At 43.8% G+C, this 25,477-nt stretch overlaps 1 protein-coding gene across 1 annotated transcript in view; it reads left to right on the forward strand.

Moving 5' to 3' along the window:
- Window positions 1-5,391: 5,391 nt before the first annotated feature.
- Window positions 5,392-25,477, forward strand: part of ANKRD2 (ankyrin repeat domain 2) — a 60,923-nt gene continuing 40,837 nt past the window's right edge. Inside the window, exons 1-2 of the mRNA XM_056530866.1 lie at window positions 5,392-5,480; window positions 8,014-8,142. The gene's annotated coding sequence lies outside the window, so the exon portion shown is untranslated. The remainder of the gene's footprint in view (window positions 5,481-8,013; window positions 8,143-25,477) is intronic.

Genomic DNA, 25,477 nt, shown 5'->3' on the forward strand with positions numbered 1-25,477 from the left:
GTTTGATAAATGTGGGCCAATGTCACACCAAACTCCAAAAATGGTCTGGACAAAATTATTGGCACCCTTTCAAAATTGTGGAAAAATACGATTGTTTCAAGCATGTGATGCTCCTTTAAACTCACCCGGGGCAAGTTACAGGTGTGGGCAATATAAAAATCACACCTGAAAGCAGATGAAAAGGAGAGAAGTTCACTCAGTCTTTGCATTGTGTGTCTGTGTGTGCCACACTAAGCATGGACAACAGAAAGAGGAGAAGAGAACGGTCTGAGTACTTGAGAACCAAAATTGTGGAAAAACAAAGGGAAAAACATGTGTACAGCTAAACATGTTACTGCAATATTTTTCTGTGAGAAATACTTCATTTTCTAGAAAAAATTCAGGGGTATCAACATTTACGGCCATGACAGTATGTACAATATCAAACAACAAAGCATAGGAGACAGCGATAGCGGAAGGGGGTTGGGAAAACAGGATAAGGAGGGGAGATCACAGGCCCGAAGCTTTATTGTATGACAAAAGACACACAAGGGAGAGAGTGATGGAATATGTCCACAGCAGGCTGCGGCAGTCCTGGTTCAGTCGTCATTACAAGTCATACAATAAATTACAATCACACAAGGCATGAGAGTAAAATATACAGCACAGGTTCTCTAAGTTTTACATTATACCACATGCTACACTAACACTCCGCTCGATCGCTCCATATTGAAGAAAGAAAGTCGAAAACCAAAAACACATTAGTCTATGATGAGGGAGGGGTTTGGGGACTATGGGGGTAGGGAGGGGTGCAGGGCCGTGACCATTCAAGAACAGTCACCAGCCACGGCTGCTTCTGCAGGATGGAACGGCACCACAAAACCCCTGAAGACACTAAGGTGTCGTGGCACACAGTTTGGAAAACACTGAGATATGGGAAAACCTTTTTTTTTTTTTTTGGGTGTAATGTGTCTTAATGTGAAGACATCCACACTGAGTTTATGGAGATATATGCTTCATGGGAGAAAAGTATGCAAAGTAGCTGTCCACCAGGAGGCAAAGTGCTCGCTCTCTGCTGCCACCTATGGGAAGGTAGCATTCTTGCCTCAACCATGGACAGGAACTCTGAAACTACTTTTTACACGAGTACATTTCTCTGGTAGAAGTGATTCTGGCTTCGCTAATATGGCTGATAAAACATATCAAATGCCTTTTGGTTTGTTTTTTTGTTCTGTACTGGAGGCTGTATCTCCAGAAGGATATAGATATTTTGGAGAGAGGCCAGAGAAGATACTAAACTAGTACATGGATTGCAGGATAAAACTTACCAGGAATGGTTAAAGGACCTTAACATGTATAGAAGAAAGAAGAGACAGAGGGGATATGATAGAGACTTTTATATAGATAAAGGGAATCAACACGGAAAGGAGGAGAGGAGAAAAACTACCACAAGAGAACATAGTGTTATATTAGAGGGGGAAGGTTTCTGCAGTAATATGAGGAAGTATTACTTTACTGAGAGAGTAGTGGATGCATGGAATAGCCTTCCTGCAGAAGTGGTCGCAGCAAATACAGTGAGGTTTAAGCATCCATGGCATAGGTATAAGGCTATCCTGTTTATAAGATAGGGATAGGCATAAAGATATCCTTCATATAAGATAGAGATAGGTATAAGGCTATCCTTCATATAAGATAGGGATAGGCATAAGGCTATCCTTCATATAAGATAGGGATAGGTAAAAGGCTATCCTTCATATAAGATAGAGATAGGTATAAGGCTATCCTTCATATAAGATAGGTATAAGGCTATCCTTCATATAAGATAGGGATAGGTATAAGGTTATCCTTCATATAAGACAGGGATAGGTATAAGGCTATCCTTCATACAACAAAGGGATAGGTATAAGGCTATTCTTCATATAAGATAGAGATAGGTATAAGGCTATCCTTCATATAAGATAGGGATAGGTATAAGGCTATCCTTCATATAACATAGGGATAGGTATAAGGTTATCCTTCATATAAGACAGGGATAGGTATAAGGCTATCCTTCATATAACATAGGGATAGGTATAAGGCTATTCTTCATATAAGATAGAGATAAGCATAAGGCTATCCCTCATATAAGATAGAAATAGGTATAATGCTATCCTTCATATAAGATAGGTATAAGGCTATCCTTCATATAAGATAGGGATAGGTATAAGGTTATCCTTCATATAAGATAGGGATAGGTATAAGGCTATCCTTCATATAACATAGGTATAAGGCTATCCTTCATATAAGATAGAGATAGGTATAAGGCTATCCTTCATATAAGATAGAGATAAGCATAAGGCTATCCCTCATATAAGATAGAAATAGGTATAATGCTATCGTTCATATAAGATAGGTATAAGGCTATCCTTCATATAAGATAGGGATAGGTATAAGGTTATCCTTCATATAAGATAGGGATAGGTATAAGGCTATCCTTCATATAACATAGGTATAAGGCTATCCTTCATATAAGATAGAGATAGGTATAAGGCTATCCTTCATATAAGATAGAGATGGGTATAAGGCTATCCTTCATATAAGATAGAGATAGGTATAAGGCTATCCTTCATATAAGATAGGGATAGGCATAAGGATATCCTTCATATAAGATAGGGCTAGGTATAAGGCTATCCTTCATATAAGATAGGGATAGGTATAAGGCTATCCTTCATATAAGATAGGGATAGGTATAAGGCTATCCTTCATATAAGATAGGTATAAGGTTATCCTTCATATAAGATAGGGATAGGTATAAGGCTATCCTTCATATAAGATAGGTATAAGGTTATCCTTCATATAAGATAGGGATAGGTATAAGGCTATCCTTCACACATCAGATAGGGCCAGGGACTATTGATAGGATTCAGATTAGTGGACAGATTAGATGGGCCGGATGGTCCTTATCTGCCGACACATTCTATGTTTCTGTTATTTTATAGTTAAAATAAACCTGTGTAGATACAGAGGGGGGATTTATCAGGAGCGGTGTAGGTGAACGATTTTTTACACCTTTATTTTATTTGGTGGTGGTGGATGTGTCTGCAGTTTCCCAAATGCATTAATATTTATTAGTACAACACTTTTTATGGTTCCTCTTGAACTTTCTTATTTTTCCTGAAACTTTTTTAACCCATTGCGCCAAAATGTGTGACTTTTTACAAATGCTTGTCTATACAGCAAGTTTAGTAAGCCAGGCCAGGGCTGTTGTATATTTGCAACAAATTGAGGGCTTTGTCATAAAAGGATAAATTTTCAGCCGCCGCAAAAAGTTACCTAGACTATGACCAGAAAATTGCGTCATTTTTGAAAAAATCTAAAGCAAAAGTCACAATGAAAAGCCTTTAAACAGCAATCGCGACAAATTGCGCAACAAATCAGCACCACAAAAACAGGGAAAAACCAATGATGAATTCTCCCCATAGCCTTTGGCTGGGAACTGCCAAAAAACTATATTGGACAGATTTGTGTCTTTTTATGTGTTTTGGATCCACTCATGGTTTTGGCTAAAAATACAGATGAAAATCCTGCATGTGAACCCAACCTCTGAGTAAGTCCACAGGTAGTGAATTTTTTGCAGAATGTCTGGCCGGGAAAATTTAGGAGGACATTCTGCAACACGTGGGCGTTAGCAGAACATGCCAGCGCTAGGACTGATGATAAATGCAACGTCTCCATAGATGGCAATGCAATGCCGAGCGGATTCCATACAAATTCCGGAATTAGAATTTCTGGTGCAGATGTTTCTGCCACGGACAATCTGCAGCAAAACTCTACTGCAACGGAATTTCCAAATGGAATTTTTCCGCTGGATTCTGTTTGGAAATTCTGCCGTGTGGCCTCAGACTGTTTAGTCCAAGTTTTGACTATGTTACCCTTTTTTCATGTATGGCATCACATTTAGGCCGTGTCCATTTTCCTGTAAGCCATGTGTCCGAAATGATCTTTCGGGTGCGTTTCCACATGGTGTATGCGCAGCGTATTTGACGCTGCGCGAAATTTACGGCAACAGAGGGAAATACGCTGCATATTCCTTGCTCACTATACACACAGGGCTTTCCGGCGTGCAGTGAGATTTGGAGGCGGAGCCGCACGTCAGTGTCACGCCGGCACACGGCCCCGCCTCTAAAACTAACTCTACCTCTACGCAAAGGGCTGCCGCCGGAAATCCCTGTGTGTATAGTGAGAAAGGAATACGCAGCGTATTTTCCCGCTGCTGCCGTAAATTTTGCGCAGCGTCAAATACGCTGCGTATACGCCGTGTGGGAACGCACCTTAAGTGCATAAAAAGTGCTGCAAACCTCTCCAGACTTGGAGTCTTAAAGGGATACTCTGCTGCTCAGTGTTTGGAACCGGGAGCGCATGACGTCATAGCCCATAGCCCCACCCCCTCATGATATCACGCCCCACCCCCTCAATGCAAGTCTATGGGAGGGGGCGTGACATCCGTCACGCCCCCTCCCATAGACTTGCATTGAGGGGGTGGGGCGTGATCTCATGAGGGAGCGGGGCTATAAAGTCACAAGCTCCTGGCGCCAGCTCCAGCATTTGGAACAGTTTGTTCCAAACTTTGAGCAGCGGAGTACCCCTTTAAAGTCAATTGGTAGCAAAATCAGCTGCAGAAAATATGCAGCAAAATACGGCACATGCGACCCCACAAATTGTGGATTTTGACTTTCTCATTGAAGTCGATGGGGAAAATCTGCAACAAATCCACAACCTAAATCGACATGTTGTGGATTAAACTTCTTGATGATGTCCATGTGGACTTATGGCAGGTGCATATTCGGGGACTATGAAGCGAGCTCAGGAGCTGAGCTATCAGCAGCCAATGCTCACCATTGATGCCCGATCACGACGATGTTGCTAGTTTAACCCCTTACATGCCACAATCAATAGCGATTGCAGCACTCACATAGCTAAATACCTCTAAATACCTTTATCAAAACCTGGGTAGAGGAAGAGAGGTGCAGTTGCCTATAGCGACCAATCAGATCGCTTCTTTTATTTTTCGGTGACTGTTTTAAAAATGAAAGAAGCGATCTGATTGTTTCCTATGTAACAGATAGGGAAAGAAAGCGATACATGTCCCTGGTGAAGTACATCACAGTGATGTGCAAGGTAGGTGAAAAGCCACTTACCAGATGGTGTTGCGCTAAGAGCACAACACCTAAAAAGACATCTAGATTGATATATGGGGGGAGATTTATCAAAACCTGTCCAGAGGAAAAGTTGCTGAGTTGCCCATAGCAACCAATCAGATTGCTTCTTTCATTTTTGAAAAGGCCTCTGAAAAATGAAAGTAGTGATCTGATTGGTTGCTATTGGCAACTCAACAACTTTTCCTCTGGACGGGTTTTGATAAATCTCCCCCATGGAGCCTGCAGCCTCAGCTCATCCGGTCTTAGCTTGGCTGGTCCGGTGGGAAGGCAATTCAGTGGAAAAACTTGAGCTGGTTCTCCAAGGTAAGTAATAGGACACGGTTCAAAGTCCAAAGGATATTTTATTGCACTAAAACAACATGTTTCTGGTCCGAAAAGGACCCTTCCTCAGGTAAGGGGCAGGTAAGACACTGAAATACCCTTTCAGTTGTCTGGTAAAGGTCAAATCCATTTTGGTATTCACAAACATCTCTTACGTTGGTAAAAACATAAAAACACTCAAATGATAATAATAAAATCCAAGAGAGGGTATCAGAACATATGGTAACAGTTATAAACATTATATTAAAATCCCATTTTGTGTGCCTAAAATATCCATATTAGTTTGAATAGTGATGTTTAACATTGTGAGTCTACCCACGGAGATTGTGTATTCTATGCCGATTGCGTAAGTGCAGATTTGCTCAGAAAGCAATCGGCGTAGATACTTAGTTTTCGGAGTGTCAGGTATTAGAAAGAGAGATCACTGTATGCGATCTAATGTATTGCACACGGAGATCTGGAAGCAGGAACATTGATTGCTGTGTGCGGCCTCATGTTCGGGCCGGGAGGGTGCTACATGGCTGTAGCGTAGCTAAAATGGGGCGTGTTGAGCAATTCTCAATTGAGGGGAGGATGTTAGCACTGAATCCGCTGAACGGAGTCCCCCAGCTATGATGTGGCTTGGGGGAGGCGGTGTAGTGTGCATCTCTGCACGGATGCGCTCACAGTCGGAGCGATATGAGGACCGTAGCGTGGCTAACGGGGGTGGGGTTACCCGTCAACTTGGTGTGAATGAATATGTGAATGGGGCTAGTAGAGCCATTCATCACTGGTGTTTGTGAGGAGTGGCCAAGCTTACCTGAGGAAGGGTTCTTTTCGGACCAGAAACATGTTGTTTTAGAGCAATAAAATATCCTTTGGACTTTGAACCGTGTCCTATTACTTACCTTGGAGAACCAGCGACCGGAAAAGCTCAAGTTTCTCCACAGAATTGATTGTTTCCTATGGCCAACTGCATCACTCTTCCCCTACACAGATTTTGATAAATCTCCCCCTGCATTGTCCAATCAGAACCCCCAGTATGCGATAGTGCGGTGACAATCGGTTATTATGGCAGCCAGAGGCTTTCTGAAGGTTAAAGCAGAGCGCCAAGTGAGCTGATCAATGCAATAGCACTGTTGTACTCTGTCAATCCAGTTTTTTCAATCCAAAGCAAGAAAATTTACACTAAGTCAACCACTAGGTGGCACAGGCGTTCCCAACATTTGTCACTGTTGTCTCCCGAGAGACTTTTTCCAAATTTGTCCACAATTTGAACCTCGATGTAACAAGATATAACATTTCTATTCAATGTCCTGAGTTAGTAGAGCTCCTTACAGCCCACTTACTGCTGGTATTTTCTTTTTAGCCCTCTTTTTTAGTTATGATTTGGAAACAAAATGTCATCGTTATGCTGGTCAGGTGCAGCCTACATTTCATTCCCCGTGTCACTCTTTTGAATCGCTCGGATGGAGTGTTTTCTAAAACAGAGGAGGACATTGAAAGATTCTGTTTTCACATGCTTCCTATTGCAGCGCAAGAAAACTAGGGAACAAATGTATCTGCCGCATCTTTGAGTAAAGAAATATAATGCACCAAATAATGTTACATTGGACTTAGCAGCCTCCACACTTCTAGGGGTGTATAGGCTTAGATAAAAAACATACACCATCCCTGACCATCCATTGCTGCAAGACGCTGGGAGTACATTCACAATTCACGTTTTCATGGATGTTCAGTATGGGTCTCTATTTGGCAAGGCCCAGCATTATGTGGATGGAACCGTAGCAACAAGACGCAGTAGAACAGTGGTTCTCAACCTGGGGTACAAGTACCCCCAGGGGTACTTAGCAGTTCTCCAGGGGGTACTTGAAAAAAAATATCAGAAATGGCAGCCACAGCCACTGGTTACTGGTCTGAACCGCTTTGAAGGAAATGGTAGGCTGACGTCACTGTACCGAGGAGCGGAGCAGGAGGACAGTGAAGGGGAAGCGCGGGAACTGGGCTGCTGTGGGCAGTAACTACCATCAGCTTTGTTGCTCCACTGCCCCCACAGACCGGGAACCTACTGCCATGAGCCATAACAATAGGTCCCCAGACCAGAGGAGCAGTGGAACACCAAAGCAGAACAGTATGGTGGCCTACAACTATATATGGGGGATGTTTTGGGGCCTACAGCTATATTTGCGGGCACAGAGGGGGCCTAACAACTTTAAGGGGATGCAAAGCGGGAACTATTACTGTGTGTGACAATAAACATGGAGGTTTGTAAATAGGTGGGTATTGTACTGAAGAAAGGAACCTAAAATGTTTGTTTGGCTGGTTCTGTGGAGAAGACTTGTATGGGAGAAATCTTAATGGCGGTCTAGGCCAAATAGTGAAGAAAAGAAAAGTAAACATCTCCGGTTAGAGAAGATGTCACCTGTAGTGTTGCTCGCGAATATTCGCAATTCAAATTTTATTCGCGAATTCGCAAATATTCGCGAATATAACACTATGTATTCGAAATTACAAATATTCACTTTTTTTTTCACAGTACACATCACAGTGATCATCCCTCTCTGCTTCCAGCTTGTGTGGTGTAAAGAAGGCTCTAATACTACTGTGTGAGACTGTCGGGCGAATATTGATCCCTCCCTTCTGCTGCTTCTATCAAGTAACACTGGTATACTTGCTATAAAGTTAATAAATTTTCATATATGCGAATTTTCGCATTTTCGAAAAAAAACGTGAATATTACAAATATGCAAATTTTGTGAATATATGACTAATATTCGTCCATATATTCGCGAAATATCGCAAATTCGAAGATGGCCTATGCCGCTCAACACTAGTCACCTGTAAATCAGGAGACTTGGGAGGTAGGGAGAGGAACAGGGAGCCTGTTATAGAGGAAAGTAAAGCATATGAATTATTCTATAATCATTACAAAATGTTGCTAATATGGGGAGACAATTTTTTGGCAATGGGCTGTCAAGGGGCTACTCAGGCAAAAAAGGTTGAGAACCACTGCAGTAGAATGAGTAGTTGCCGCCGATTCTAATGGACGTCTTATCACTTGCCACAACTGATTTAATTAGTTAGCGCCAAAGGATACAGCAAGAACACAGACAAAAGTCATCCTTGGCAGGAATGGGAATGTACAGTATTGAAACACAGTACAAACTAATAGAATGCTCCTGCACTCACCACTCAGCTATTGACTCGATGCTCCTCTCACAGGATGGACCGGGGACACTGGACTGATGAGTGTGGGCGCTCCGAGGTGAACAACCGGAAGCGGCCGGAAGAAGCGTTAGTTTGCACGAAAACTGCCGGTTGGTCGCCTCTGAGCCCCCACACTCTGCAGTCCGGTGTCCCCGGTCCATCCCGTGAGAGGAGCATCGAGTCAATAGTTGAGCGGTGAGTGCAGGAGTTTTCTATGTTCTTGGCTTAGAATTCTTGCTGAATCTGTTTCCTTATACGTCCTAGCACCACCGCAGACTCAATACTATTGAACCGGATGACTATCTAGCTGCTACCTGTTTCTCCTCATCTTGATACTGGCCATTAGATATTGGCAGTGCCATCTCACCCCTTCTTATCTACACAAACTAATAGAATGTCAAACTAGCCAAAGTCAGGAACCAAAGAAGCTCAGTCAAGACGAGATCCATGGAGGACAGTGTAACGAAGGATGCGGGCACAAACTAATAACTGTGAGACAGTGACCGGGGATCCATATATTTCCCCAAGGTCTTCAGTGGTGTTGCATCGAGTGACACCACTAGGTGGGATGTAATCATCCCATGATGGCGTCACCCCATCTGAACGCCAGGAGGGCCTTCCGCGGACCCAAGACACAGCTCTTAATTTATGTGCGTCTTTAAGATGTGCACAGAGTTAAACTATGCGCCACTGAATTACACCAGGACTTCTGAATAGACGGCATGTCTTTACCATGCTGCCTACGAAAAGTTCCTGAAGAGTTACAGAAAATACAAATGTACTTTCTGTAATAATTCTTTACAGTTTTCAAGAAACTGTCTGCCAACTTTTAATGCCATTTATGAGTGGAACAAGAAAAATGAATGATGACTAGTGTTAGATATCTTTGGGAAAGTTCATCTGCCATGTTGGAGGATTCAGGTTGTTGTCTGAGGCAATTGTTGGCAACACTTGTAAAATTGTTCATTATAAACAACAAATATGCGACCCAATTTAAGAAGCCAGGTTTAGGCTATGGAGCACAGATAGGATGTCAATTTGTAATTTTACCTCATGATAGTGATGTCCTGAGCAACAACCTTCACAGACCAACCATAAACCACATGATTAAAAAAAAGTCCTCCTGAAATCACATGTATGACCAGCTTAACTTTATCATTAAAGCTATGCCAAAACATTGGTTATGGGGTACAAAAGACAAAAATACTTATCTGCCAATCCCTACAATGGACCCTGGCTGCCACCTTTCTGTCTTTGTCAGAAGACCACCCATGTACAGTATGTTGACTGTCTGGTTTAGAATGACTATCCTTCTGTAAATTTCAAAAAATTTTAAGTCATCATCTCAAAAAGGTTTCACTCTATATGTAGTATAGTTAAAGGGGTTATCCAGTAATAGAAAAACAGAGCTATTATTTTTCAAGAACCACTCCATGTCTGTCTCCAGGTTGGGTGTGGTTCTGCAGCTCAGTTCCATTGAAGTGAATGGAGCTAAGTTGTAATACCACACGCAACCTGGGGACAGACGTGAAGCCGCTTTTTAAAAAGAAATTAGCTCTGGTATTCTATTTATGGATAACCCCTTTAAAGAACCATCTTCAGGGTGGGTTATAGCTAGCTGATCAGTGAGTGTATGACCACTTGCATCCCCTCAAATGACTAGAATGGAGGTCACTTGTCCTCAGTGTATGCTGGATCACCACTCTATTCATTGTCTAGGGGACCTCCAAACATGGCCGAGATGATTGGAAATGATTGGAAATCCCATATAGAATAAATCGGACTTTGGGAAGTTGAGGTGGCATGTCATCATCACCGGTTCCACCAGCAATTTCATGGACTGCTGGGTTAAAATGCCAACCAGGTCAGCCTTGGGTGTGCCAATGTTGTCATCAGCTTGTAGTAGACCCATACATACTCTGGTGTTTGGCATAGAGAAAAAGTGGTAAAGAATTATATGGCTATGGTAAACTATTGCTGTATTTTAAGTGCGCCCATGTGACTACCACTGGATCCTCCGAGCGGTAGTTAGACTACATATGTACTATTACTTGTATGTCTTAAAGGATTAGGGTTGCATGGTTGTTGCTTGTGTAAGTTGTTTTCGCTTTTGCAGGTCACGAAGGTTTATGTTCACCATGGCGCACAGTCTACTAGTTTACAGTCTTTTTAGGAGGAATTCTAGACTTCAAAGACAGAGAACTAATATTTCTTACAAACTCTATGGGCTGTTGTATCACCTTACTGTACATACCAGGAACAATCCACCTGCTGAGAGCATCAACCAGTCATGCCAGTTGCATTGGGTGCTTTCACCACCTTCTTTAGAATTGAAGGATGAGAAATGGGTGGCCCTCTTGAGCAAGGGCGTATGTACCACAGAGACAGACCATGTGGCTGCTATGGGGCCCTTAGAGCGATTTCTTTCTCTATTGGTAAGAAACTGGGCAGAACTCCTCTCTCCAGGGAACTGCACTCCTGGCAAATTAATGGAGGGAGGATAGTCACCAATGGGTCATGGGAAGCAAGGGAAAATAAACACCAGACCCTTCTGTACTGGGGGGTAAAATCAGATGCCATAATAGGAGGCTCATTTCTGTATTTGCTATGGGGCCCTCTTTCTTCTACGTGCCCCACTTCTCTTGAGGAATGCATAGAGTGGATAGCATTATAGAGAATGATTAGAAACAATTGGGTTCTTTAATTTAGACAAGGGCACTGTAAACTGTACAACATATTTGGGATATTTTTCTGTCAATCAATGGGTCCAACTTTATGGCTAGAGGATAGTTTTTTTTTGCCATCAACATTGACAGAGTTTTCTTCTGTAAGAGCAGTAACACCATGAAACTCCATGAAAGTTTTGATGTTAGCTCTTTTAAGGGGTACTCCGCCCCTAGAAATCTTATCCCCTATCTAAAGGATAGGGGATAAGATGTCTGATTACGGGGGTCCTGCCGCTGGGGACCCCGGGATCTCCCTGCTGCACCTCGTGTTTGTTTAGAATGCCAGAGGCTCGTGACATCACGGCCGTGCCCCGCTCGTGATGTCACAGCCACACCCCTCAATGCAAGTCTATGGGAGGGGGCTCCGGCATGGAGCGGATATCTGGGGGTGCTGCAGCCGAGATCGCAGGGTCCCTTTGGATAGGGGATAAGTTGTCTAGGGGCAGTGTACCCCTTTAAGTTCATGTAGCATTGTCCCTTCACGAAACCTTAAACAAAAGAAATGATATGCGAAGCACAGGAGCAGGAATCCTTGGCTCTCCGTCCACTTGACCTTAACCATGTAATGTACAAAGTGACTGCCTTGTAGCCACCTAAATAGAAAGCGAATGGCCCCTTGTAGAATGAAGTCAATGTACATGGTTGGCATACTCTGACACATCAATGCAGGTTTTAGCAGCTGCCAAGACATTTCCACCCTCCACCCTTGGTGAGGAGACGCTGTAAGTTTCATTGATAGGAACAGGTCCTTGACTTATTTGACCAAAAGCCTGAGCCCTCTCTGCTGGGTTCCCAGGATTGGAGAAACTGATAGCTGATCTTACATGTCAGACGAGCCGAAGATCACATGACAGCTTGGGTGGGCTCAGTCCTCTCGGTTTCCATTATTATATATTTCTTCTTTCATTTCTGCTTACTCATGATCATTGGGGTCTAGAAGTATCAAATGGCCAAAAAGTTTTATGAGGAAACCCATTTTACAATAGTCCATTAATATGTAAGTAAAGGGATAAATAGTCCAATCCCTATAGAGGAGGAACATTTAACCTAATGTGCAGAACAGCTGCTAATATCATCTTTACATATAAATCTAAACCTTCTTCTAGGTCCACTGAGCTTAAAGGACAACTGTAGTGGTAGACTTTTATATATCCCTGTGCCCCGGCCTCAAAAATAAATAAAATAAACTTTAACTCACCTTCCTTCGAGCCCCCGTTGGCCCGGCACAGGCCTCACGGTCCAGCGGTGCGAACCTCGTTCAACTTCCTGGGGACGGGGATGCCGCAGAGCCGTCAGCGTATCACCGGCTGCAGCGATGTCTCGCCCCGGCCGGTGATAGGCTGAGCCCACTGTCATGTAAGGAGCTCTGGCCGGCTTCTTAGGCTCAGCCTATCACCGGCCGGGGCGGGACATCGCTGCAACCGGTGATACGCCGACGGCTCTGGGGCGTCCCCGTCCCCAGGAAGTTGAACAAGGTTCGCACTGCTGGACCGCGAGGCCTGTGCAGGACCAACGGGGGCTCGTAGGAAGGTGAGTTAAAGTTTATTTTATTTATTTTTAAAAAGTATAAAAGTCTATTACTACAGTTGTCCGGTACTCCGGTGCTCCCGTGTTCTGAACATTTTGTTCAGAAGGCTCAGAGTGACGTCGCGGTCACGCCCCTTGTGCCATCACGTCACGACCCCTCTATTCATGCCTATGGGATGGGGCGCCCCATCTCCTAGACATGACTGGAAGGGGCATGGCGTGACATTACGATTTCACGACCACTGCCGTCATGGTTTGGGTGAGGGAAATATGGCACGGGCCCGCTGGTAGGGTCCACGTCATAACCGGCAGATCCCTGCTGCTATAAGCAGCTGACAACTGCCTGTAATGACGGACATCGGAGCTTAAAGGGGTACTCTGCCCCTAGACATCTTATCCCCTATCCAAAGGATAGGGGATAAGATGTCTGATCATGGGTCCTGCCCTGAGGACTCCCGCGATCTCTCCTGCAGCACCCCCTGTCATATGCTGCACAGAGCGAAGTTTGCTCCTTGCATGATGACAGGGGATACAGGGGCTGGAGTATCGTGATGTCACGGCCCCGCCCCTCGTGACGTCACGCCCCACCCCCTTAATGCAAGTCTATGGGAGTAGACTTGCATTAAGGGGGTGGGGCATCTCAGCACATCTCAGCACAAATCATCAATTCAAGCTAGGCTCAAAGCCTAAGAATCCGCAGCCACTAAACGTGAGTTACTCGAGCTCAAATTACTGAATCCTGTGTGACTACTAGAAACTTCACCCTGGCGTCACGACAATTAAGGGTTAACACCAAGGTACCCTTCACTATCACCTGCACCACCCAGTCACCACAGATACAAGAACAATACATTGACAGTCTGTATTTAAAGCAGGACACCAGATCCCAATATAGATAGGCGGTGACATAATAAACATGCTGCGGCTTGAATTTTATTTTTGAAAGCGAAACATGAGGTGAAAAACATGAGGCGGCAAATTACAGAGGAGGATTTACAGCATGATCCCAAAATAACACAAAAATACCTCCTCATTCCCAGTCATTAGCCTCTATATGTGTACGACCATTATTATAATATACTGTCACTTACATATCACATATGATCACCACCCCCAATCCAGAGGCTTAGCTAGGGGTGATGGGCACTTCGGTAGGGATGGGGGTGCAGGATGAATCTGGAGATGTGTCCCAGCAACAAATGCTGTCCTCTGGGCTAAAGATGGCCTCAGGCATCCCTGCTATCTCTGTGTTTGGTCCACTGGTCCATAGTGTAATTAATTTTACCGTGTTGTATTCCTGTGTTATGTTATGTTAATCTATGTACTGTACACTTAAGGGAGTGCTGCAGAGTGACCAGGTGACCCTGGCGCCCAATGAGAGCCCCCAAACCTAGCCATTATGTAGTGTAGGGAGGGGGGGGGGGGGAGCATTTCAGAAGTGAGGAGCAGTAGAGTTGTGAGGAGTCTAGGGACAGTGTGTGAGGAGTCTCCGAGCTGAAAAACTGAGGAGCAGAGTGAGGAGACCTACCTGAAGAGAAGAGCCTAAAGTCTACAGCCACGCTAATCTCAGCACATCCTTCTACACTAAAGTCTGTACTGTCACGGATTTACAAATTCCTGCCACAGTAAAATATTTATCTGTAACCTTCCATCGGTGTCTTCCTTGTTCCTGCACTTGGCCCAGGAGAAGCTATCTCATCCTTGGACCATGGAGCTTAACGGTGCCCTGGCGTAACATAAAAGTTAATTCCACCTCCTTTTCACCCATGGTGTCGCCACACACACACACACATATATATATATATATATGATAGAAAGTGGCAAATGTTATAAAACACACACACACACACATATATATATATATATATGATAGAAAGTGGCAAATGTTATAAAACACACACACACACACACAAACAACTACTCACTTCTTCCATCCCCTGCCAATCCAGAACATGTTCATCAGCAGTGTTTGGCAGTCTTAGTTTACAAGATGCCAACACATAACGGCTGCAGCCAATTGGTGGTCTCAGCAGTCATGGGTCATAATACAGACCACAGGAGCAATATGGCCATCTCCTGTATGTGTGGTACATGCACATACAGGAGGTGTCCCCTCTGTGTAATCCACCGCATCTGCACCTACACAGAGGAGATGTGACCTCTGCCCCCACTGCGCTGTGCAGGCAGTGCCTACACTGCTGCCTACACCTACTGTGGGGGGACCCCGTTGCCTACACCTACTGTGGGGGGACCCCGCTGCCTACACCTACTGTGGGTGCCCCCTCTGCCTACACCTACTGTGGTGGGACCACACCGCCTATACCTACTGTGGGGGAACTCTGCTGTCTACACCCACTGTGGGGGAACTCTGCTGTCTACACCCACTGCGGGGAAACTCTGCTGCCTACACCTAATGGGAGGGACTATCTACTATGTTCCTGCCTAGCTAATATAGGATCAAACTACCAAACTAATAGGAGGGCTACCTACTACCAACATGTATGGGGGGTTTCATACAGGGGCAGCCATCTGGGGGATTTACCCACAGGGAGCATAACTACCCACCTGGGGGACATTACTACCTGGGGGCATGATCTACTAGGGACCACTACCTCCTGGGAACATTACCTACCTGTAACTTCCGTAAGCAACACCTTATTTTCTGTCCGCTAACACAAAATACACTGATAGTGCCCCTCCTGAGACTAGATTCTGGATCCACCACTGGGTGGAGGGGGGTGATGGCTACATACTTGACTAACTTCCTGGCTACCTAACTTTATACCTGGATGCCTAACTACTTACCTACATATCTTGCTACTTACCTACATACCTGGCTGCCTAACTATGTACATACCTGGCCTTCATACATGGCTGCCTAAGTACCTAGCTAGTCACCTACCAACATATCTGGCTTTCTGATCTACCTACCTAGTTACTAATTTACCTGGCTACCAACCTGCCCTTTTACTGTGCAGTACACCAAGGAGGGCATTATTACAGTTTGTGGGCCTATAGATGGGAAGATTGTGTAGAGGAAAAAATGCAGAGTCTAACATGCTTGTCCTGCAAATGAGATCGACATGGCAGTCTGATCCAGATGGAGAAGAAAAGCAAAGAGGACGCCGCTGATCAGAAAAAAACATAATTGTGAGTCCCTTTATGTAACTGTAATCACTTCTATGATGTACAGATCCTGTGTACAGCTGATATCTACCACCATATGGTCCTGAATATAATCACTTATATTGTATACAGATCCTGTATAGTATACTTGTCTGTGTATAGTGGTTTTATTTAGTACAATATGGTGGTATATACAGTTATTGTGTGGTGGTATATATTTACTCCTTGTATACTGTATATATTATTGGTCATGGAAAATTATTTTACCTACCTTAAAGTGTTTCTTATATATAATATTTTGTTTATTTTGTGTTTATTTTATTTTGTGGAGCGATTTGGGTGAAATAGGGGCAGAAGTGTGACCAGCGGCAAGCATCGCAGGGGGCCCTTGCTTTTTTTTGGTCCAGGGGCCCTGAGTGTTGTCAGTCCACCCCTGGCAATGGTTTATGTTCTCTGTGCTGCCACCTCTTGTGAATAATTTTAAGTGTGTGAAGTGTGTGAGAGGTAGGTCACGTGACCTTCCCACATGGTGTTCCAGTGAAGCCTATAGAATTTTCAATTTCTGAAATCCAATGATTGGTACCAACAAGTACCCGCTGCAGTGCAGACTCTGCATTAACCAACGATCTCCTGCAACAAGTCCCCAACACCGGTGGCAGCTAGCATTAACCCCTTATTACCCAATGAATTCTACCGTACTCGCTACATAGTGGGGAGAGCGCCACTCGGAGGGTCCCTGTTAATCAAGACTTAAACCGCTGCCCCGTATTGCCAAGCATCTTAAAGGGCCAGCGCACCCAAATCATCTTAAAGAGACGACGCACTCAAATCCTCTTAAAGAGACAGTGCACTCAATTAATCTTAAAGTGAAAGCATGCGCAATTAATCTTAAAGTGACGGCGTACTCAAAAAGTCTACAAGATGTTAGCACCGGTATTCTTGGGGAATCCTGTCCTCCCTATCTACAATGAAGACCCCTTCCCCCTGAGGGATTTCAAGAAGAAGATCCAGAGTTTGTTTGTCTTTTACTCTTTCCCTCCTAATCAACAGGTGCAGCTGCTCACAGGACAACTACAAGGATCAGCACTTGAGGTAGTCCGCACCTGGCCCGCCTCTGAGAAAGCTACTGTAGAGCAATTCTTTGAAGGGCTGTACCAGGTATTTGAGCCACATTCTCCATCAGAGGTACGTCTCCAATTGTATGAGAGGCGACAGAAACCAGGTGAGACTCTAAGAGCTTATGCTGTAGCCCCACAGAATGCCCTAGAGACTGTTCAAAAAATAGATGGTATCACGACTAAGCAGGGCAACAAGGTGTTAAAGGAGTAGTCCGGCGCGCACTTTTTTCATTTGATCCCATCCGGGCTGCAAAATAAAAGAAAACACACTTTCTCTTACCTGCCAACGAGCCCCCGGAGTTCCAGTACACTCCGGTACAGGTGTTCGGTCCCCGGGCTGTATTCTTCTTACTTCCTGTTAGCCCGGCATGTCTCACGGAGCTTTAGCCTATCACCGGCCGCAGCGATGTCCCGCCTCGGCCAGTGATAGGCTGAAGCTCCGTGTGATGTGCCGGGCTAACAGGAAGTAAGAAGAATACAGCCCGGGGACCGAACACCTGTACCGGAGCTCCGGGGGCTCGTTGGCAGGTAAGAGAAAGTGTGTTTTCTTTTATTTTGCAGCCCGGACGGGATTTTGTGGATTATTTTGCGCGCCGGAGTACTCCTTTAATGGACAGATTTATTGATGTGGCTCATAATAAGTGTGACAGTTGAGCCCAGTTGAGAATGCTAGCAGTTCAGCAGCATTGGGACAGTGAATTAAGAATATCAACTAAATAGAGCTGAACTTAAAGGGAATTAACCCCACAACACTGAAGTGGCCTCTTGATAGGAGGGATCATACCTTATTCTAAATGGGAATATAATGTATTAACCCCTAAATTACATTTTAATTGAGAATAATAAAGGTTACATTTTAAATTAAGGGTCCCCGAGTTTGGGTAATTAGTCCCAGGAGGGCGTCAGCCTGAGTGGGAATTTGAATAAAGTGTATACGTATCCCGGGGAAACCCTCATGGGTAACTTGGATTTATATGCTCTACTCTCCCGTGAACAATCCTTGCCTAGAGAAACCCCCTCTACTCCTGCCCCATATGATCCCAGTTACTGTGCTCCTTCACCTGCTAGGTATTCTGGGAGTAATAGACCGTTCTGTACTAACTGTAACAAGTCTGGACACTGGGCAATGCACTGCTGGGGTTTAAACAGAATTCCCCCTGGGGTCGAGGACCGGACCCCAGGAAAACAGCCAGCAGTCACAGCTCCAGAACACCCTAAGTCAGGACTATCCCTTTATGTCGTCTCTTGCCCCTATGTAAAAATTGTTGTTGAAGGTGTACAATTGGAGGCGTTGATAGATGCAGGATCACAGAGTTTTACTGGAATGCTAATTTGTTGTGTGAACCTTGCAATGTTGATTTTAGGGTAGTGGCAGGTAACGGGAAACCAATACCCAGACATGGATATTGGGAGCCAACCATCCAGTTGAGGGAGCATTTACTTAGAGGGCAGGGAGTGATTGTAACTAATGCGTCTGATAAGGGGTCTGTGGAGTTTGTATTGGGGATGAATATTATGAAACACTGTTTTGCTGAGATCGTAGATTCCTTGCATGCCTCTCTCCCCTACATGTCCCCCTTCAGGCCAGCGGGCTGCGCAGCACCACTTAAAGGTTCTCCAAGTGGAGCAGAAAGTTCAATAAAAGACAAAGAGGCAGTGCAGCTCAATCTACCATCTACTCCGAGGTTAACTGGTAGGTCTGAAAACCCAAAAAGACCCAGTAATCAACAAAAAGAAATATATAATAAGAAATAATTATATAACCAGTCCTCAAGAAGTAGTGAAAATAAGTAGTGAAAAAAAGGGAAAGAATAAAAGAGGGAAATATTAGTGATTTCGAATAAAAAATGTACAGTGATATGTGAAATAAAAATAAAAATAAAAACAAAAGTAAAAAATAAATAAAAATGAAAAGAAAAAAGAAAAAGGAAAGGGGAGAAGAAAATAATAAATAAATGAATAAATAAAAAAATATGAAAGTGCACAGTATCGAAGAAAAATGGATGAAATCAAAGTGATAATAGGAAAAAAATGTGAATATTAATAATTGTTGAAAAACAAAAAATAATGAAAATGCCTGCAGAAAATTATAATTCTTAAACAATCATATGCATTTATTAAAAATAATACTGATTGATGCCTGGGCAGGGCCGTTGCTCAGGCATGCGGTATAAATATTCCAATAAAATAATTAAAAATGCCAACTATCTCAAAATACAAAAATAGTCCTTTGTAGCCGAAAAAATTAGTCAAGTGATGTGAATAGCAACAGTATTAAATGAAAATCGCCGGATCGCCGGATTTTTCATTTAATACTGTTGCTATTCACATCACTTGACTAATTTTTTCGGCTACAAAGGACTATTTTTGTATTTTGAGATAGTTGGCATTTTTAATTATTTTATTGGAATATTTATACCGCATGCCTGAGCAAGGGCCCTGCCCAGGCATCAATCAGTATTATTTTTAATAAATGCATATGATTGTTTAAGAATTATCATTTTCTGCAGGCATTTTCATTATTTTTTGTTTTTCAACAATTATTAATATTCACATTTTTTCCTATTATCACTTTGATTTCATCCATTTTTCTTCGATACTGTGCACTTTCATATTTTTTTATTTATTCATTTATTTATTATTTTCTTCTCCCCTTTCCTTTTTCTTTTCATTTTTATTTATTTTTTACTTTTGTTTTTATTTTTATTTCACATATCACTGTACATTTTTTATTCGAAATCACTAATATTTCCCTCTTTTATTCTTTCCCTTTTTTTCACTACTTATTTTCACTACTTCTTGAGGACTGGTTATATAATTATTTCTTATTATATATTTCTTTTTGTTGGAGCAGAAAGTTGCCAACCGGCAAGGGGAAGTTTGCAAAGTGCGAATTCAAGACATCAGGTCGGTGACCTTACAACCCAACACAGAGACAGTCCTTTGGTGCCGTGCCCATCCTGGAGTGAGAAACAAGGACTATTAAGCCCTGCTAGAGCCTATACAATTAGAGAATCATCCTCTCGTTCGAGTGGCAAGTCGTCTTGTTACAGTTACCAATGGGAGAGTTCCAGTCCGACTAGTCAATCTGTCCAGTGTGGCTACAGTCTCACCGATATACACCCCGGTCTTCTAGAGTCGAGTGACGTCTTATCAAAACGCAAGGTGGCTCAGCAACAGAAGCTCAAGTGACTCCTGGTTCTGCTGAAAGTCCCCCTGAGCCCTTGTGGGAGATGAAACTACTCAGAGTGATCAAGTTAATGGAGTCATCAATGTTGCCAAGAGGTACCAAGAAGCTTTCAGTAAGCATCCAACAGACTTTGGACATATGTCCATGATACAGCATCAGATTCTGACAGGCAACAGTCCACCTATCAAAGAAAGACACTGCATGTACCAGACCTTCAAGAAGATGTTGGTCGACATGAAGGACACGGATGTCATTCAAGAAAATCAGAGTCCCTGGGGGGTGCCTCTTGTCTTAGTCAAGAAAAAGGATGGGACCATACAGGAAATTAAACAATGTCACATATAAAGGACACTTATCCCCTTCCAAGAATTGAAGAGTCACTCATCGCCCTTGGGTCGACCGCCTACTTCTCCACATTGGACTTAGCCAGTGGTTATTGGCAAGTGCCTATGGCTGAGGAAAACTGAGAGAAAACAGCCTTTGTAACACCCATGGGGTTGTTTGAGTTCAAGAGTATGCCATTCGGGCTGTGCAATGCCCCTGTTACTTTACACCGGTTGATGGAGCGGAGCCTGGGTCATTTAAACTTCCAGAATGTCCTGTTGTCAACCTATATCCAGAAGAACCTACAGAAAGGATTCATCAGGAAGTCCTCTTCTCCTGCCAGAGCTGAATTCTTCTTCGTGGAAAAGAAAGATGGGTCGTTGCGTCTTTGCATCGACTACCGGGGACTGAATAAAATTAGAGTTAAAAAACGTTATCTTCTTCCTTTAATCTCAGAGTTGTTTGACCGTCTGCAAGGTGCCAGGATTTTGCTCCAAATTAGATCTTCGAGGTGCCTATAACTTAATTTTAAATATCTTGTTATGCCATTCGGACTATATAATACTCCAGCAGTCTTCCAGGAGTTTGTCAATTACATTTTTCAGGACCTTCTCTACTCTACTGTGTTGTTGTCTATTTGAGTGACATCCTCATCTATTCACCCAATCTCCACACTCATCGTCTCCGAGACAACCAACTCTACGCAAAACTAGAATAGTGTACCTTTGAAAAGACCAGCCTTCCGTTTCTGGGATATAATGTTACCAGTCAACGACTACAAATGGATCCTAACAAGTTATCCGCTGTACTGGAGTGGCCTCAACCAACTGGACTGAAAGTGATTCATCGCTTCCTTGGCTTTGCCAATTATTATCGAAAGTTTATTCCCTACTACTCCACCTTTGTTGCCCCCATTGTATCTCTAACCAAAAAAGCTGCCAGTCCTAGGGTCTGGACCCCAGAGGCCGAAGAAGCCTTCAAAAAAGTTAAAGTCTGCCTTTGCATCTGCTCCAGTGTTGTCAAGACCTTATCCGGACACTCCGTTTAACTTAGAGGTGGATGTGTCTTCTGTCGGGGCAGGAGCAGTCTTGACACAAAGATCTTTCAAGGGTAAGACTGTGACTTGCGGATTCTTCTCGAAGACCTTCTCTCCAGCGGAAAGAAATTATACTATAGGAGATCGTGAGCTCCTTGCTATTAAGTTGGCCTTGGAAGAATGGCGTCATCTCTTAAAGGGCCCTGTGCATCCAATAACCATCTATACGGATCACAAGAATTTGCTTTCTCTTCAGTCAGCCCATCGTCTCAATCCTCGTCAGGCTCGCTGGTCCCTGTTCTTCTCCAGATTTAATTTTTTTATTCATTTTCGTCCAGCAGAAAAGAATCTTCGGGCTGCTGCTTTATCTAGATCTTCTGAGGTACAAGACCTGGAATCTCATCTGCAACATATTATCCCTCCAGATCATCTTATTTCTGCAGCACCGGCAAGTCTTCAGCGTCTGCCCCCTGGGAAGACTTATGTTTCTCCTCGTTTGAGACTCCAGATCTTGAAATGGGGTCATTCCTCTCTGTTGGCAGGTCATGCTGGTATCCGTAAATCCTTGCAATTAATTTCTTGACAGTATTGGTGGCCCGCTCTGAAATGGGATGTCATGGGCTTTGTTCGTTCTTGCTCTGTTTGTGTCGGGACAAAACACCACGCGCCAAGCCTGCCAGTCTACTGCAGCCCTTGCCTGTTCCTGATCAGCCCTGGTTTAACATTGCTATGGACTTTATTACGGATCTTCCTTCTTCTAGCGGCAATCCTGTCATCTGGGTTGTTGTGGACCGATTTTCTAAGATGGCTCATTTTGTGCCTTTGCCTGGGTTACCATCCGCACCTCAACTAGCCAAACTGTTCCTTTCCCATATCTTCCGTCTCCATGGATTGCCAACACATATTGTCTCTGACCGGGGATTCCTGTTCGTCTCCAAATTCTGGAGGGCACTCTGCTCACAACTTCAAGTTAAGTTTGATTTCTCCTCTGCCTAGTCTAATGGTCCAGTTGAAATTAGATCTTGGGGGATTATCTTCGCCACTTTGTCTCCGCCCGCCATGACGACTGGTGTGATCTTCTACACTCCGCAGTTACACTCAGCAGTTTTCGTACAACCATAGGGATACCGAATCCACAGGAATGTAGTCTATGGACTTAATCCTCATCCTCCTCTACCCTTGCCTTCTCCCTCCGGAGTCCCTATGGCTGATGAACTATTTCGGAACTTCCCCGCCATTTGGAAAAAGACTCGTCTCTCTCTTCTTCGTGCCACGACCCATATGAAATCTCAGGCGGACAAGAAAAGGCGTCCTCCTCCTGAATTTTCACCCGGGGACAAGGTATGGCTGTCATCTAAATATATCCGCTTCAGAGTACCTTGCTACAAACTGGGACCACGCTATTTGGGGCCTTTCAAGGTCGCTACATCTGCTTTCCTCCCTCCGGATCTCAAATTCTTTCCACGTCTCCCTCCTGAAACCAGTCATCTATAACCGCTTCACTAAAAAGGACATTTCTCCCACTCCCATCTCTGGTACCTCTGATGTATATTCTGTCAAGGAAATTCTGTACTCCAAGCTCATCAGAAGTAAACGTTTCTTTCTTGTAGATTGGGAGGGATTCGGTCCTGAAGAGAGGTCTTGGGAGCCACAAGATGACATCCTGGATCATGAACCTCTCAAAAGATTCTTGAGCCGTAAAAGGAGGGGGAGACCAAAGGGGGTTACTGTTACACACTGCGCTCCGGCCGCAAGCACCGGCCGGGAGCGCAGTGTCCCCGCGCCCTCATGCGAGTCCCAGCCCGTCACTCACCTAGTCCTGCTCCTGCAGCTCCCTCACTCTCTCAGCGTGCCCGTCCCCATCCCTAAGGGCGCATGCGCCGGAGCTTTAAAATTTTAAGTGCCAGTACGCCCATAATTAGTAAATGCACCTGACAGCACATTATAAGTTGTTGCACCTCCCACACCCCCCTGCCGGATCTTCAGTGCTTATTGCCTAAGAAAAAGCGTTACCATTGCCTGTTTTGCCTTCCTGTGTTTCCTGACCCTCCTGCTACGTTTTTTGACTCCGAACCTTTGCCGCCTGCCTAGACCTTCTGCTACGTTGACTACGCCTCTGCCTCATCCTCCGGTACCTCGCCTTGCCCTGTTGCCTGTGTGGTCGAGCCATGTCGAGGCTAGTGACCTGGGTGTCGCCTGCCGCAGCAAATCCATCCTGCTTTGCGGCGGGCTCTGGTGAAGACCAGCGGCACCTTAGACTCTGCTCCCCAATACGGTCTGAGTCATCAGCCACACAGGTAGAGGATCCACATCGAGTATTGTGACAGCCCGCATTCAGGTGCGTGACAGGCATCATGAAATCTGAGGATTACCAATGGATTTTGGGTCGCACTGTACAGCCCAGTGTCAGAAAGCGGGGTTTGCGCCAAAGATCTTGGTTCTTCCAGCAGGACAATGACCCCAAACATACGTCAGATGAGTCCAGATCTAAATCCCATTGAATACCTGGGGAGAGATCTTAAAATTGCTGTTGGGAAAATGTGCCTTCCAATAAGAGAGACCAGGAGCAGTTTGTAAAGGAAGAGTGGTCCAACATTCCGGCTGAGAGGTGTAAGAAGCTTATTGATGATTATAGGAAGCGACTGATTTCAGTTATTTTTTCCAAAGGGTGTGCAACCAGATATTAAGTTAAGGGTGCCAATAATTTTGGAGTTTGGTGTGACATTATGTCCAATTTGCTTTTTTTCCTCCCTTTTTTTTTGTTTAGTACCAATACACACAAAGAGAATAAACATGTGTATAGCAAAACATGTGTTACTGCAATCCTTTTCTGTGAGAAACACTTAATTTTCTTGAAACATTTCAGGGGTGCCAACATTTACGGCCATGACTGTATATATTTAAATTACCCCCTTTTCCCATTTTTCAAATAGAAAACGTAAACAAAAAATTCTTTTGACACCGTCGCAAAAATACCAAATGCCAGAATTGCAGATTTTTCTGGAAAAAGATTTTCCCATCTAAATAAAAATCAATCAACTAATAAAAACTATAGCTCATGGTGCAAACAATGAACCCTCTGTAGATGGAATAATAAAACAGATATAGGAGTCAGAGTAGGGTTATTTTAAGCCACTTTCCTTATTAAAAATAAAATGTTTTAAAAGTAGGAAAATAACTCAAAACCTATATGTCATTTTGACCCTTAAAGTGCACTGCATGAAAACAAAACCCCCCAAGGTTTGCAAAATTGTGTTTTTTATTTTTCAATTTTACTCCACAAATATATATATATATATATTTTCGGTGTCGCCGTAGGTTTGGTGGTAAAAAGCAAAGTCATTATAAAGTAAAATTGTTCCCGCATTGAAGAAGCCCTCGCATGGCCCTGTAGAGATGGAGAATCAAAAGAGTTATGGCTTTTAGGTGAAGAGGAAAAGGAAATAATGAAAGCGCAAAAGAAAAAATTGGCTGCGTCCTCAAAGGTTCAATGCAGGACTGAACAAGACCGTGGACAAATGACTGACATGTTATATGGAATACTATTCACTCCGAACTACAGGCGGCTTTTATTGTCTCTGTGTATTTTGAGCATGACATGTACCAAGTCGCATCTATAAAAAGTTTACAGGGTTATTCCTGGGATACTTAGGATACTTTCACAGCTTCCGTCTGAGCTTGGGACAGTGTTTTCCAACCAGGGCGCCTCCAGCTGTTGCAAAACTACAATTCCCAGCATGCCCGGA

Source organism: Hyla sarda, chromosome 7 (genome assembly GCF_029499605.1).
Source record: "Hyla sarda isolate aHylSar1 chromosome 7, aHylSar1.hap1, whole genome shotgun sequence".
Classification (NCBI taxonomy): domain Eukaryota; kingdom Metazoa; phylum Chordata; class Amphibia; order Anura; family Hylidae; genus Hyla; species Hyla sarda.